Source organism: Rhyacophila brunnea, unplaced genomic scaffold, assembly GCF_057557595.1.
Source record: "Rhyacophila brunnea isolate RB1 unplaced genomic scaffold, BYU_Rbru_1.0 scaffold_157, whole genome shotgun sequence".
Taxonomy (NCBI): domain Eukaryota; kingdom Metazoa; phylum Arthropoda; class Insecta; order Trichoptera; family Rhyacophilidae; genus Rhyacophila; species Rhyacophila brunnea.
The window spans coordinates 363,554-378,379 of record NW_028232813.1 but is presented as its reverse complement, the minus strand read 5'-3'; positions in this window follow the sequence as shown (position 1 = coordinate 378,379).

Here is a 14,826-nt window from a genome sequence, read left to right as displayed (position 1 = left end):
TAATTTTAGGAAATATATCTGCTATATATTGCTGCCAAGTTTTAATTTGAATAGAAAAGTTTTTTTTTGATTTATTTTTAATAATTTATCATGTTATAATATCATTATAACATGATAAATTAATATGATACTAGAAGTGAATAGTTATTTAATCCAATATTTGACACATTTTTTTTACTTTATTTGTGATAAAATTTGATTATTATAATAAAAGATATAAGTTTTAAGCAAAATTCTACTTTAATTCATTATATTACCTGTTTTCATCTGCTTTATTCATGATTTAATCTTATTTTTTTTGGAATTATACAATAATTTTGATGTTTATAATTCAGATATCACATGTTTTTATTAGTTTTTTTGTAATTACATCTATTTATTTTGCAAAATAAGCATAAATCTTGAAGGAAATAGTTCTTTTAAGTAAAATTAAAACCTTTTTACTTTATTGCAGATAATATGTAGTTGATTTAATATATTTCCTGTTTTTTTATTAAAATGTGAATATATTGTAGTTTATATGTCTTAATTATGTATTTTCATGTTTTTATTCGCTTTTTTTGTGATCAAATATTCTTTTTATAAAATAAACATAAATTTTGAGTGATCAGGTATCTAAAAAAAATCACTTTTTTGCATAAAACATTAATCTTCGGCGCACATTTAATTGTAACATTTTGTGAATATGAATTTTATGCTATAATATAGATTAATTTCCTTATAAAACAAAAAAACTATGTATTTTTTAAGGTAACTTACCAACTATATGATATGTAATTATTAAATATTCCGAACTCAATTTTATGAAATCTAAACAAATTAAACAGCATTTATTTTATTATACCGTGTAGTTTATTCTTCAATCTAATAATTTTTTGAACTAAAATTCAGCATTAGTTGTCTTTCTTAAATATGATTATTTTAGAAACTCTGAAATTGTATTTGGCACTTTATATAAAGGTGTTTTTAACGGACTTATATCCTTTTTTTTGTGTTGGGCTTGTTTAGATTGCCGATACTGGTATAATATTTTATTTAACAGCTTATTTTAAATAAAATAAATCTATAATATGGTGTTTTATTACTAAAATTTTGAAAAGAAGGTTTTTTTTATAAAAACATGATATATTCCTTAATTTTGTAGAATATTGATATGAAAATTTTAAAATGTGAAAAAAATCGATTATATTAAAGGACAATGTATTAGATATCTCGCTTTTTTATATTTAAATATCTTAATGCTCATCAACAGATGTTATATTAAAATATGACTTCTAATATAAGAATGATCGATTTAATTTAAAGATCCAAACATCATAATTTTTAAATAAATAGATTAAGATATAATAAAATGGTCTGATATGAATGCAATTTAATTTAAAGATCCAAACGTCATAATTATTAAATAAATAGATTAAGATATAATAAAACGTGTCTGATATAGATGCAAGATATAAATTCGTTTCTAGATTTAAATTGTGTAATTTTATAACAACACAAGAGTACAAGTTATTTTCAATCAATAATTGATATTTTTTAATCAGTTATAAATATAGGGGTCATTTGTCATGGATTTATAATTTTTATTCTATATTTTTTTGTTCGATCTGTTAATTTTTAAAATTCGAATTCATTATTATATTTAATATACTTTAGGTAACTTTTGCATTCAAAATTATTCTATTTTTTCAACTCGATTTATATTAAATATAAAGGAAATAAAGTTATGTCTTGAAAACGATTGAAGCATTTGTTATGGTAGATAATATTGGAAGAAAATTAATCGTGATATTTTATTATTTTAGCAATAAACACGGTGCTCACGGGTATTTTTAGTTCTTTTATAAGAATTATTTGTTTAATGTATGTTTTTTTAATTATTATTTATGTAATTATTTTTTTTATAACTGAATTGATTAGGGAAAAGACGAAATGGACTTAGGAGCCTATGACTTTTAGGCAGAAATGTTTATTTTCTAAATTTTTCTTCTGATAATCATATTTTATATAATATTTTGAGTTATCTAACACGAGATTTATAATTTAAAATAGAAGATACTTTATTTCTAATTTATATAAATATAATAAGAATGGTAAATAATAGATCTATCAAAAGACATACATAAATATTTAAATGCAAATTAAAAAATTAAAATATCAGAAGCATTAATTTTTTAATTGTAATGTTCCTTGATGTTAATAGATACACCCCAAATATTTTTTTTATATAAAATTATGAAGCCATATTTGGAATAGTCACATATATTTCCCTTATGTTCACAAAGATCGTACAAATTGGATTAAATGATCGAAACAACAACCTTGTTTGAGCTTAAAAATTCTTTTCTTACTATAATTATATTTTATACGTTTTATATTTTTATTACTATAATTTATACCTTAATATTCTTATTATAATGACCAATGCTATATAAAATAATTTTTATATCTCCTTTTTTCTATATATAAAATATTTTTAATGATATAATATCCATATTTCTCCTTTGTTTAGTATATAAAAATATTTTTATATTATATTCATATTTTATTATAATGATTAATGCTGTAGTATAATAATTTTTATTTCTCCTTTTTTTCTATTTAAAATATTTTTAATGATATAATATCCGTATTTCTCCTTTGTTTAGTATTTTAATGTATTTTCTATTACTAGAATTAATGCTATCGTATAATTATTTTTGGTTCTCCTTTGTTCCGTATTTGCAAAGGGGAAGGGAGATTTAAAAGACCCCTCGGCATACCATTAAGGAGGATGACAATACTATCCGTAAACGATACATTTCCCGATATTACATCATTAAAACATGCTATTGAAACGCACATGACAACCTATCCCCACAAATTTTCAGGGCCCCACATCAAAACAAAAATGTTGACGTATTATTGTATAGGCCGTAGTGCATTTTTGTGTGATGCCCAATATCATGCTATATTACGGAAAAAAGATTCTGTATGGGTATTAAAAAAGATTAAAGTTCAGCATAAGTGTCCAATGACGGTTCATGAAGTGGGGGTTGATTTTTATTTGAAAGGTGCTATTGTTGATGTTTTGAAGGGTATCAAAAAAAATTGGGATTCATCTGGGATTCTTTTTGATCGGTGCGTTGTCCCTAGGGTTGGGTGGATGGTAAAAATTTTGGAGGAGAGGGGTGTTAAAGTATGTTATGAAAGTGTTTTTTATACTTATACTTCTCTTTCTCCATTAAACAATAACTATTTGACGGATATGAATTATAATGATAATAATTGTGTTTCCTTTCATAGTAATAATGTACAAGAGAATAATGTTATTTTAAAGGATGGTGTTAATAACGGTAATAATACTGGTGTACATCAGGACAGTATTTTGAAGGTTAATGAAAGAGATACTATAAGTATACATGAAAATAATAATATGATAGATGGAAATGCTGTAAATTTACATATTACTAAAAAGATTAAGCGTGGTGTTAGGTTTCAATTAGATTCGGAAGATGTGGATGAGAATATTCCAGAAAAAAATAAAACTTGTATTGTTGATGCTGAAAAACAGAATAAACCTTCTTTAGATGGTTTAGAAAGTAATCATAGATCTTATATGGATGGTGAAGAAAATGATAATGATTCTTATAAAGACGGAAATGTCCTAGACAAAGAAAATATAGATGCGCATAAAACTGTAAATTCAAATGTTATTGACAAAGAAACTATAAATGCGCATAAATCGAATATTCTAAATGGGTATAAAGAAACTATAAATGCAAACAATTCGAATATTCTAGACTCTGTCGAAAAGTATATAAACGACCCAGAAAATCCATCAAACGATATCAACGAAGAAAGTTTATCTTTAAAAACATCTCTAAAAAACGAAAACATATACTTCAACAAAATACCAGAAGAAAACGATGTAATAGATTTAACAACTCTCTCAAAAGATGTCACTGAAAATTTTACAACGGAATTCAAAAGGTTAAATAACACAGACAATTTAACTTTGGATCACAGCAAAAACCATGTTTATATACAATTTAACGATCTTAAAGATATAGTGCGAAATATATTGGAAATAAAGGTAGTAGATACGTATGAAGGATTTGTTATTTACGGAATCGTATATGATCCCAACGATTATCCTATTGTTTATAGCTTCCTGTCTTGTAAAGTGGATGAGGCTGAAGAAGTCATACCACAAAAAGAGATGCCCAAAAAGAATGAAAAGAGAACTTATAAAGTTGGTAAGAAAAGTAAAGATGCGGAAATAAAGGATATCGAAAAACCCAAAGCTAAAAATCCACGGGGAACGTATAAAAAAAGAGAAAAGGTTGTGCAAGATGCCATACCTGCTACACCTGTAACTGTCGTTAAGAAGAAACCTGGAAGAAAAAAGAAAGAAGTTGTTCTAAATTTACCTGAAGAAGATATTAAAAATAATAAAACAACTGAAAATTCTACAAAGAAAAAACAACAAAAAGAAAAACAAGATATTAGCAAAGAAAACTCGAATAATAACACAAATGGTAATTTAACTGATCAATCACATGAACTAAAAGACATCAATAAAGAGGAATTAGACAATAAATTGAAAATTAAATTTGATGATGCGGATATTGATCAACTAAAAGGAACACGAGATATCTGTAAAGAAGATTTAAATCATAAACAGCAACTCAGATCTAAAGATGCCACTATTGATCAACTAAAAGAAACACAAGATATGTGTAAAGAAGATTCGGACCACAAACAGAAAAGGAAATTAGAAGATACAAACATTGATCTGCCAAAAGATGACTCAAATTCGAAAAACCAAGATGGAAATCAAGAAAGTACAAAGAAAGAAAAACCTGGAATTTATAATTTATATGATTGCATGAACTTGTTTCTATCTTTCATAGACCTAAAATATTTCTATATTATTACTGAATTCAATAAAGATTTATTTGATGTTCTCGAAAAAATGATTGAAAATGAAGTGTATAAAATGGCCTATGTCGTAAAAACACGTGATATATTAAGAGAATTTTATAGGGCTGAAAAATCACGATTTTTAGTCGAGAAATTATATGGAATCTGCAATGGTTTGATTAAAAGAGAAGTGGAAAATTTTAAAAAAAAAGTGGACTTAATTCCGGCAACAGAATCCGAACTTTCTATATACAATTCATCCAACGATCAAAAATTGATTAAATATGACCACGTTGATGGAAACACCTTTTCATCATACAACACTAATAATGATGAAATTGTAAAAGATCACCAAGATAACATTATGTTTAATGCAAATAATAATAGGGAAGAGATCGAAAAGGAATGTTTTTCTCACCCTCAAGACCTAAAACTTAACGAAATCGACTTTGATAGAAATAACGTAGAGTTATCAATAGAAGAAATAAAAAGCAGACTATGCAACTTTTCTGGAAACAGTGAATCTATCCATGAAACATTAATTAGCCCACATTTAAATAACACCATCGAAAACATGCATCATAATTACAACATAAAAACTAACGATATGGTTTCAACAGAAAAGAACAATAATATCTCTAAACCAATAAACGAAGCAAGCATACTTGACATCGAAACATACGACAGAATATTGGATATTATAAAAAATATATACCCCTTGAAGGAAGAAAGATTCATAAACCCTTATAATCTCTTCAACCTCCAAAACGCTTTTGAATGCGATATCGAGTATATAAACGTAGCCTGTTATGCATTCCCATTTATAGAAGCATTCAACTCAATATCATCCTTACTAAAAACTAGTATACCCCCAAAAAACGAAAATACAATACAAAGATACGATTTCTCTTATAAGGTAAGATCAATTATCGAAAAAAATAAAAAAATTGGGGAAGGATTCGCCATAAAAAAAGACACAGAAAAAGGCTCGAGAAACACTATTAGACCACAAGAAATCATCGAATGCAAAAACAACAAAATTAACATTAAAATCAAAAGTGACGCCATTCTCGGCCACAAAATATCTGACGAAAATAGCGAATCTATCTTTACTGTAGTAAGTGAAGACGACCACTCTGAATTCACTGTCGATCTCAGAAACATGAAATGCACATGTGGAAGATTCCAAACTATGCTGATTCCATGTGTTCACGCATGTGCTCTAGTAAATAACCCATACGACTATGTGTCTGTTGTTTATTCAAAAGATTTGTTCGACTTCGAATACAAAATAAATCCTGTTATTAAAGACTCGGTAAAACAACACGAAAGAGGATATAAAAGAGGCGGGATTCGGTATAAAAAAAGAAAGAACAACAAGAGCGGAGGGGATGACAATAAAAGTACCCTTGAAGAAGGCAATAAGTAATACAAAACCCACGATGAAGTTTAAACCTAGCTTAAAAATAAATATTCAATTAAAAAAATAATGCCAAAAAAACAACGCTAAAAAGATAATATCATGTGTTGATTGTGGTAGCCTATTAAAATGTATTAAAGGGGCTCAAATACTGATGACTACATATAGCTATATTATCATTAAAAAAACTAAATAAGTAAATAAATATTAATAGGATAAAATAAAAAACGGTTTAATACAATTTTTAGTCAATATAACTTAGAAAATGATGTTATATTCGGTTATAAATTCACAAATAGTATTAATATCATATTTAGCGTGCACAAATTCACATAAACTATTAATATCATGTTTAGAAAATATAGATCCACAAATACTATTAATATCATGTTTAGAAAGTATATATTCACAAATAATATATATATCATATTTAGAAAATATAGATCCACATAAACTATTAATATCATATTTAGAAAGTATAAATTGAGTAAATATCTACTTGTTGGATATAATAATAGTGTTAATAACATGCATGTGTTATAATTGACTTTCAAAAAGAATTAAATTTTCGTTAAAACCTAAAAACATATAATAATACGAATAATTTCTTAAATTTAACACACCTAGTTTATAATATAGAAAATAAACTGGAGTTTGGCGTAAATTGTATGTAAACTTGCATATTCTCCCCCTTTTTGTGTTATAATCCACAAAGATATTTTATTTTATTTATTTAACAGATTTGCATAAATTTTAATAAAAAATAAGCAACAAGATATCTGTATTTTTTAGTATTCTTAATACCAAATTTTAACAAAAATTCTCTAATTTGATTTATAAAGAAGAAAAAAACATACCATAGAAATATATACAAATTAATACAGTATTATAAACACAAAATCTCTTATAGAAACAAAAATAAAAAGAATTATATCTTTAGGGTAAGGGAATCAAACAACTAATATACAATGTAGATCAGCTACAAAATCTTTTTATTCTGTTGCCAAGAAAAATACCTTTCCTTTTTGTCATAAATTTTTTTTATGCTTTTTAAATGTGATAAAGTAAATATAAAATGTTTTGGAACTCTGAATTCAATTAAAAAACCCCATATTATGTTTTCTTGTTAGTATTAGAACATCTGCATTTTGATATGAATAAAAAAATATTATAAACATAACGAAATTGATTTTTTGCAATATGATGATTCAATGATGTGTTGGTATTCTTAAATCAACACAATCTTATATAAAATTTAAGCTGTTATGCAACAATCATTAATAGCTAATATATAAATTTATCCATGATAAAAGTCTTTTGCACTAATCCTATATTATACCTGATATTTAACACTAAATTTTTTTTAATAATTTTACTTGTAAGGTATTTACGATTTATTACTTTACCACTAAATCATATATCTTTATAACTTTTTATCTTTTAAAATATATCTTTATTTTTCTTGGTTCAACTTTAGTTTTCTGTTATATATTATAAACTGAATTAGATTGAAAAATAGTTTTTACTGGATTTTGTATCTTAAAATTTCATATTCTAGTGATAATCAACCATAGTTTATGGGTTTTTGCTTGGTATTATTTCAAAAAAAAAAATAGAAAATTTATATCAAACATAATATTATTTTTAAGTTATAAATCCTTTATTAATAGCTCTAATTAATCTTACAAAAAGACAGTCTTCAAAATTTAGATGAATTTCTGTTAAATACATACTAATCAAAGTATAATAGAAATACCAACTTTAATATTTCTAAATTGGCTCTGTGAAATATACTAGTATTGTATTCAACGACTTAATACTTTATTTATTTGAATTTAAGCTGAATAAGGAATTCATAAAATATTTTGTAGTCGTGTAATATTGAATCTTGATTCTGTAATTAAAATAGGATTTTATAAGATTACAACTGTGTATTTTCGGGAAAACACCAGATCACCCATTCATTATAACATAAACTCAAGTGGATTAATCAAAAAATATAACTTTTATAAATTCAATTTTTTTTAATCTAGAAAACTGTATTTTTTCGGGCAAATTATAGCTGACTGCTGCAAGTTTTATATATAAAACCCTTAAATTTTGCTTATAAAGTGTAAAGAACACGTTTTTACACAACATATATTAGTTTTTTAGACTTCATATTTAAAACTGTTTTTATATGGATGCTTAATACCCTATGACGAAGCATCCATTGATCTAAAATAGTAAAATAAATTTGAATTTAAAACCTTTTGCATAGTATCATATGGATAAATAATGATGGATTTTATGGATACTATTAGGTAAAATTTTCTTTTATTGTGTTCATGAAATAATTTATCCAGTAAATAATAAGTCTGCTTATTTAAATTCTTCCGGATCTTCAAATATGTCTATTGCGTTCGTAATATATTTGTAAATTGTGTTTGTATCTATCATTTTTATAACCGAATAATCTTATTATGGGTTTTTTCTTCTTCTTATAATATATACTTATGTTTAATATATAATTTCATTTTTTTGAAAGTTCGATTTCACTTAATTCAAAATTTATTAAAAATTTAAGTGAATAAAATGTATAAACAGAAAAACTGTGGTTAAGATATATATTAAAACATACATTATAAAATGAAATTGAATATGCGTTTTTAAATAATCAATTTTTTTATTTTTGGTATAAATAAATTACAAGCAAACATAATAGACACGATGGGGTCTGCGAATATGCTTATAATTATATATTGTAAAATTTTTGTGATATTTTATTTTCATATCTTCATCTAATACGCTAGAAATATGCTTTAATATAAGTGCTGCAAACTTAGATTCCTTGGAATAAAATATATTGTTAAATTAGAACTATAGAAAAGAAATTAAATTTATATTAGTTGTATAATACAAGAAAGTAAAGTTTTCTGCTCAAGGATTTAGTAAAATTCATAATATTACAGCCATGATGACCAAATTATATTGTATTTATATAGTTGTAAATTCTATTTTTAAAGTTATAAATTTTTTATAATACATCCCTATGCTATTTATGTTTAAAATCAATTTGTCGTAGTTTCTTTATGAATTTAAGATTATAAAGTAAACAAATTATATTTTTGAAAAAAATCATTGTACATAATCGTGATTTCTTATTCTTCTCAAGTCAAAATAGAGCTAAATAATGTTTAAAACGCAAAAAAAACGTGTATTTCTCATATATTGTTTAAACGGGCATATTTTAAGCCAAAAATTATATTTAACTTTTTTTTATCAGAGAAATCTCAGCTAAAATATTGTGTGGAACAAAAACTTCTTCTAATATCAAAATTATGACTCCCTATAACTGACAACTAAATTCGTAAGAAAATACGAAATAGAGCTATGTAATTATTTAAAAAATATATATAATCAAAATCAATTTTCTTTTTACTAGCACAGATGTAGTTCATTGGATAAATATGCAATTATGTGTTTTATTGGATATTCAAACATTTAAGGGTCCAAATTAAATTTAAAAACTTGTTAATATAATTTTAAAGTTACACATAATAAAATTTTATCTCAAATATAATGCATAAAAAAGTGTCTAATATTTTGATTCATTTAAATCCCAGACAACAATATACTAAATATTTCTATCGTTTTAAGATTTAAGACATAAACTTTCATCATCATAATCCTCTGGAAAACTCGTACATGATAATGAATATAATATCGTAATTTTTGTGGTAGATTCTGATAAAGCAACAAAAATTTAAATATCCATAGCTTTAAATTTATGATCTGAAGTATTTATCACGACAAATTTGGATTTCATTAAAAGATATATACATTCTGAGAAAAACCTATGCAAAAAATCTTTGTTAAAGTTATAACAAATAAGAAAACATATATGGACAGAATAGAGACATACAAAAAAATGATTAAACGTTGTATAAATTAGAGATAGCCACTATAATGTTATTCAAATGACTATAATAACATTTTTTTATGCCAAATATATCAGAACATCCCGTTTTAATCTGACATACAAATAAATTACTTAAAAATATAACAAATTTATGCAATTAATTAAAAAAATAATACCTGACATATAGCATATGGTCATTCATTATTCTATTCAAATAGAAAAACATGCTAGAATAACCGAATGTATATAAATAAAGCTATACACGAGATATTAATAATAAAGCTTAAATTCGTAATTTAAGATAGAAAACCATGTATAAAAAAAAACATTCTAATCCGCTTTTTTATTGCTTTTACGAGTCTTTTCTGCAATGTATTATAGGCAAGTTAAGGCTGATAAATTTAATTTAAGAAAGAATTCTTAGAAAAAACGATGAAAATGATGACGATACATAAGAATACAGATGATCTCCGATTAAATACGATATTGTGTTTATACTTTTTATTTAAATCGTTGATAAGTTTTGAAAACCAGATTAATCTTTAAAATGAATAGTAATTCTAGTGAGAACGAAAGAAGCAGACTTATACGATCACATGCTGTATTATGTGTGTTATCGTGAAACCATAATTCTCTGCTAAAAAATAACGTCTTTTTAGAAGATATACTTGAAACTAAAAGCTTTCTTGTTTAATTGAGTTTTAAAAACCGAAACTACTTATTTTTGATTTTTTATAATAATAAGATACATAAAATGAAAAGAAAAAAGTTGACATTATGCCAATCATAATTCTAGCCAAGTTTTAATATCGTGAATATATAAAAAAAAATAGCTAAGCACAAAATACCACGGTCTTTTGGTGCAATTATATGAACTCAAAATGCTAGAAAAAAGGTTTTTGTATAATGTATCATCCGTAAAGTACAGTATAGACACGTAAACATCGATTCATGTAATCCTAAACATGGAAGAAGTAAAAGGATCATATATTGTGCAGGATTGGTATTGTTGATGAAAAAACTTATAGTTATGCATTAGAAAATAAACAGCTATAATAGTATTCTCACATGTAAAAAAAGTCGTGAATTAACATGAATTTCTTTAAATATATGTATAAAATCTAGATTTGTGTTGGTAATAAAACAAAAATCAGTGCAATCATCATATTATTGCAATATAAGGAAGCACACTAGAAGCTTTCTGAAGACTTTTAGAACCTTAGAGACAGGAAAATTATTTTATATTATTAGATTATCTATACATATTTGTAATTATCAGCCGACGAATGACGAAGAAGGAACGTAAGAAATGAACTAGAATTCAAAGCTTAATTCTATGATCTTTAACTAGTTTAAATTTTAGGAAAATTTTAAATTACAATAAAACCTTTTAAATGAGATGCCTTCATATTAATTTTATAAAAATCACCAGAAAAAAATCAAAACAATATCCAAATTTCATATTTATGCGTGACGATTAAAGTGGTATAATATTTATGATGTTTCTAATGCACATCAAAGGCTTTAAATTTTATATAAAATATAGAAATTTAAACGCTGTTTAGTCATAAACATTTAAAGAAACTGTTAAAAATTATAATATTCATTGAGATAATGATTAATGGAATAAAATCCCGATTTGAATCTCTATTTTTGCATCAAATCAAGAGTTTACATGATTTTTTTGATATATTTGCGACTTCTATTACCAATTAAGCTATATATAATTATTCTGTACTGTGATACTAGAAGGTAATAAGATATAATATATCACACGAGAATAGTAGATAGATTGTTTGGTAATTCATAGAATATATTCACCGAAATAGGCTGAATCATTTAGAATTCAAATAGGAAAAGGTTAAAAGATGATTGATGAGAAAAAAATAAATATTTTAAAATTAAAAAAAAATAATAATAAAGTGAAGGCCAGTCTTCTAAGTGCGAAGAGTAAGAATGATTTTTTATTTATCATATTATATGCTAGGTTGCAAAGATAAATTAGTCATTTATTTTTTTATTGATAGTTTTGCTGGGTAAGGAAAAACATTTTGTGTGAAAGATACATTTATTACTATAAAAAAATATAAATAATCCCCTAGAATTCAAAAAAGGTATAACCGCTGATAATTTATTTTCGAAGAACTGAAAAGATTTACTTTTTAATTTTATTAAAACAAAATTATCTCATCGTATCTGAAATACATCTATATTCTTTAAATAAGCTTATGATAAAAACATAAGATTTATATTAATAGATGAAACCTTGATGTAGAGCAAGCATACTCTAAATTTAGTTGATAAGAATGAAAAGGAAAGATGAATAACAATGACAAATTTGGTGGATAAATAATAGAACGGTAGGTTATTTTAAGCAGACATATAATATATTACAAGAGACAATAAAGCTATATCATCAAAGATAAAGATAGAGTTCACGCATATGGAAATATTTATGGAAAATAATACTAATGAAAACTTGAGATCTATAATAATCGTCCATTCAAAAGTTGACTTAATATCGTTAGAATCCTTCAATATAGTAATTCGATGATAAAATATACCAGAAAATTACATAATAAATAAAAATATTATTGCTGTGTAGGTCAATTGTAAAAATATACTGATTATAAAACATTACCATGTAAAAATATCCTAACTAACAAGAATCAAGTTGCAAATATAATCAAGGATTGCAATATATATGCATAGATGGCTATAATTCAACATAATATAGTGCGAACTCTTTTCTGATCAAAGATGTAAAGCCCAAAAATTATTTTCAACTAAAGTTTACTTTAATAAAATAACCATCCAAATAACTTACAAAATAATTCATAATTTATGGGCTATTGCAATGATGATAAGGTAATCGACCGCCGAAAAGCCTCATTAAAGAGTACCCGATTATCTAATAAATCACTATATAAATATTTAAGAATTAGACAGGTATTTACGGTCAATAAAGTGAAGAAATTACACTGCAATGATATTTAAACACCCAACTTTATAAGCACAGCTTCTTTTGATTTCGAAAAGTGATTTATATGATTATATGTGTGTTTGAATGACCTTTCATGTGCTAAAGAGCCATCTTTACAAAAATTTTATTTATAATGAAGCGTCTATTTTTACATAACAAACAGTATTTATGTTCTAAAGAACAAGATTTATGTGTTTGCTCAAAATAAATATGCAAAAACTGAACGACTTCGAGAATATAAAATATAAGGAATCTATAAACTGAAATGCGCACATATAGTATTATAATTGTGTGATATATAATATAATGTGAATAAAAAATGTTTCACCTACAGAAGGAGTTCATTGTAGTATATATGCTATCCATAGAAGATTGTTTGATTAAATACGCCGAAGAATTGAAAAGTTCAGAGGATTGATCAGAAAAATTGTTATAGTTGGATGAGAACAATACATTTGTATCACCAAAAATAGTAATAATTGTTTGATTTAGTACTTTAACTTAATAAGAACTATTTAAAATTTACTTAAATTTTCATTGATATGGATAGTAATTTTTAATAAAAATCATCGGATAAAATTTAATAACTTCGTGAGCATTTAAGTTAAAATATCAGATAAAAAATAAAGCATGCAGCAATTTATGACTAAAAATAAATGCAAGACAAATTACAAATTTTTATATTTATTTACCCATAAATTTCTCAATTTAGGAAGTTCGCTTATAAATATTAACAACTTTTGCTTGTCTAATCACCTTCGCGTGTGGGCTTTTATATCACCGGTAACCTTTTCGATCCTCGTAGATTAGACCTTTTTAAGATGCGGGAGTCGATATGGAGGGGTATGATCTTTTATATACTTTTCATCTTTGGTTGATTATTATACTAACATCTCCATATACTTACCTATAAATTTGGTATATAAAGTAGGCTTCATTCAATTTTTATGTCATTTTCGACGTCCTAAAGAGCATCTCTTAATTTATCCTCGGCTTATCAGTCTTATTATAGTTTTAATTTAAATTTCGATAGTCCACCCGAATACAATATTTCTCGTTAAGTAAATTTATAGGATTCTGGAGAGCGAGTTGCGTTTGAAATGTGTGTCACTTATCTAAGCTCTCTATGCTAACTACGCTACCGCACTCATATTATTAAAAAAAAATATTTTATTAAACTAAAAATTCATATTTAAAAAGATTGTGTTTCTTATAAGATATTTGATTTGAATTTATTAAGGACAAATGCGGATATAAACTTGTAGTTAATAAAGTTTTTTTAACATCTAGTAATTTAGAAAATATGTATTTAAAATAAACATGGTTTGAGTAATTTTTATTCAAATATAGGTGATAAAAATATTGCAGTATCTTTTTGCGCTCTATATAAAATAGTTTATTTCCGCTTAAGGGTGTTTCGATATAAAGTTCCTTACATTGGACTCATTCTATTTAGATTAAAAATTCCTCAGCTTATACAATTTTTTTCTTTTCCCCATCTATCTAATCTATGTGTTATCAATAAAACTCCTTTTTTCAAAGAAACAGGTTTTGACCAAAATTTATTTTAGCCCATTATCGATGCTTGTAAATGAGCCAAAAAGACTCTTAATTAAA